Source organism: Eschscholzia californica, unplaced genomic scaffold, assembly GCF_041429995.1.
Source record: "Eschscholzia californica isolate CP2 unplaced genomic scaffold, dmEscCali1.0.p SCAF_5, whole genome shotgun sequence".
In the NCBI taxonomy this organism is placed as follows: Eukaryota; Viridiplantae; Streptophyta; class Magnoliopsida; order Ranunculales; family Papaveraceae; genus Eschscholzia; species Eschscholzia californica.
In genome coordinates, this window is record NW_028238472.1 from 31,847,566 (window position 1) to 31,850,938 (window position 3,373).

General features: G+C 40.0%; 1 pseudogene; it reads right to left on the minus strand.

The window, feature by feature from the left end:
• Nucleotides 1–2,174: 2,174 nt before the first annotated feature.
• Nucleotides 2,175–2,954, minus strand: LOC147538612 (uncharacterized; annotated as a pseudogene).
• Nucleotides 2,955–3,373: the final 419 nt, after the last annotated feature.

The following is a 3,373-nucleotide window of genomic DNA, read 5'->3' on the forward strand; positions in this document are numbered from 1 at the left end:
CGACCAGCAACCTACAGCGAAACCCACTTATGACTAGCAGGTTATCGTCATAATATCATTTTCATCAGACTCTTCATTACAGTAAGTATATCACTACCGTGGAGATCTGTTCTGACATCTCTACGAGCCGCGACACCTAAGTACTCCGACGACGGTTACCCTTCTAGCGCCAAACTGTGGGGGTAAGAAATTGCGGGTCAAGAAGTCAGCTGAACCGGGTCGTTGATCGAAAGTCGAACCTCCACCTGTTAATAATTTTGCGGGCACCGACGACGTCTTTGTGTTTAACCTGTGACAAAAGAGACAAAACACACGTGACTGTAAGATTTTAGGGGACACCGGGATGGTGTCGGCCAAAGGGGGCTCTGACGGTCAAGTCAGTAAACTTGGCAAAGAGTAAATAAGAACTATAAACCAGAGTTTGAGCTGTGGAGTTAAATATGTTGCTTGAGCGAGTTGGTCGTTGGGAGAAAAGGTGATACAACTAAGTTTATGCCTGCCTAAATTCTCTAGTCGTCGAGTGAAATAAAGAGCTTGCACCCCTTAGTCGTGTTGAGAGAGAAATGGGCAGTCGCCTTCCTTGAGCAGGTAGTCGTTAGGAGAGAGAAGGATCACTCGTCTTCCTTGAGCAAGTGATCGTCGGGAGAGAGAATGATCACTCGCCTGCCTTGAGCTGGTGTTAGTTGACTGCCAATGGTCTGGATGATCGATGTGAGAGAGAAAATAGGTGGTTAGCTGATTGCAAGTAAATTTGGATGTCGGGTGTTGTTATTCGTTGTTGGATGCCTTAGTCGATTACCAGCTGGTCGTTATATAGTGTTTTGAGGTCAACTGTCCTGTTTGGTCAACCGTTACCTGGTGGTGAGTTGTTGCCTTAAATATGGTAACTCACGAAATTATTACTATGAATGGGGATATCGTAGCTCCCATCCAAACGACATATTGGGGATATTGTCATCTTGAATAACGGTAACGCCTCCCCAACGGATATACGAAAAGAAGTTAGCTCAGGAGGAGAGGACAGACCTCTTTTATCCGGAGCTGGGTGTACTTCCGTATTTTGGTCTACTGAGGTAGTGAGGACGGACCTCTTTATCCAGAACTGGATGCACTTCCGTACTTTCTGATCTGCTGGTGAGAACATACCTCTTTATCCAGAGCTGGGCGTACTTTCGTACTTTAACGTTGCTTCGGGATGCCTGAAGATAAATGGGTCGGGCCCATTGACCATTAATTCAGGGGGTCGGTCACCACGTAAGCCCATCAATCGTGGGTTGCTGGGGGCGCCCCTAGTGATGTATTTTGGCCCATACAATTGTCATCTTGAATGACGGTAACGCCTCCCCAATGGATAAACGAAGGTAGGTCAGCTGAGGAGGAGAGGACGGACCTCTTCTATCCAGAGCTGGATGTACTTCCATATTTTGGTCTGCAGAGGGAGTGAGGACGGACCTCTTTATCAATAGCTAGATGTACCTCCGTACTTTATCGTTGTTTCAGGGTTCTTGAAGATAATTGGGTTGGGCCCATTGGCCATTAATTCATGGGCTCGGTCACCGTGTAAGCCCATCAATCGTGGATTTCTAGGGGCGCTCTAGGTGACATATATTAGCCCATACATCCTCTACCTTTAAATTCCGAAGGTCTAAAGGATCGATAGGCCACGCTGTTGGGTTATGGTGGTGTCTACTAATGTCGTATAAGAGGAATTTCAGACATCTAATGTCTTGACATTAGTATTGGTCCCATGATCATCTTGCATAAACTAGCAATTAAACTAATAGGAGATACTCCCTCCGTCCCAAATTAAGAGTCCTGTATTCCTTTTTGGTCTGTCCCAATTTAAGAATCCCATTTCTTTTTATATCATATAAAATCTCTACCTTTTCCAAGTATACCCTTATATTGGATTTTAGAGTTATTATTAGCTAATTAGAATATTTCTTAGTAGAATAACACCAAAATCTAGCTCATTCCCTAATAAAGTATCGCGCTTTCCATAATGGCTTAAAATCAACATTATTTGGGTATGAGATTAATTAAGAAAGAAAACACCAAAACATAAAATATGACCAACATTTGCTACCATAAAATTCAAGGAGGAATATTTAATTTGAATAGAGCAAAATTTTTATTTTTAAATTGAAATGTTATGGATTACATTTGAATAGTCCTTAATTCTTCAATTCTTGCAATACTCGTAAGACATTGTCCATTAAATTACGTTCACATTCTAGACGAATAGGAAGATTTCCGTCCTTCTCTAATTGATTTTTATTCATGTGTGCCATTCTATAATTATTAGAGCCACTCACTTTCATTATCTCAATCATACATTACTGCATTGTTAAAAAATTACGATTGAGAAATTTCACAGGTAATTCATAAAAGGCATTTTGTACTGCTTGAAGTAGATCATCGATTGTATTTGGTGTTTCTTGATGGTGCAATGACTGAATTGCTCTAAAAAATCCAAGATAAAAAACGTTTAAATCTGGACTATTTGGCGGTTGACAACACAATCGGATATCAAGTCCAGTGTTTGAGACTGCTTGAAGAAACTCAACATCATTCGGGTTGATGTGGGGTTTAGCATTGTCTTGTTGGATAAAAATTGTATCCGTCACTGCATCAAGTGGCCACTTTTCTTTGATTGCTGGCAAAACTTTTTCAATCAAGTAAGATCGAATTGTGCCTTTATTTACAGACACCAATGCTTTTGTTTCTAAAGTACCCGCAATTCGATTCTTACTGTTTTTCTTAGCGGCCACTTTACTTGTGAAAGGAAAAATTCCAATTTTTCCAGAAAATTCTTCATTACTTGCATAATCAAATCTTAGTCTAGCAACAACTGCAAGGAACATAACTTTTGAGATGAATCTTTTGCTTTTACAAGTACGATAAGGGTCTTCTTCTTCTGGGAGAAGATAATACTTCTGCGATTCTTTGGTCATATAAAACCATTTTTCATCAATATGTACATAGTTGTACATGTTCTGAAAAATAGGATTGCCATTGGGACTATTTTGATCAAGCATGGATAAACAAATCGAAGTCTTGCTTTTCTATTTTCGTTGTTCAAAGATGGCTTCAAAGCATTTGAATGTGGCCTAAGCATACCTTCTTTAATTCTTCTATGAAGTGTGCTTTTTGAAACGTTTAAAGCGTTGGCCATGGATCGAATATTTGTTCGACGACGAAGAGGAATTTCCAAAACTTTGCTACGATCAATTTGAATTCTTTTACGACCAACATTGCCGACAAATTTGTTGGATACATTAACAATTTCTTCATTAGCAAGACATTCTTGAGAACGTTTTCCAAACTCCATGCACTGTTTTTCTACTCACAAAAAATAATTCGGCTATACGAC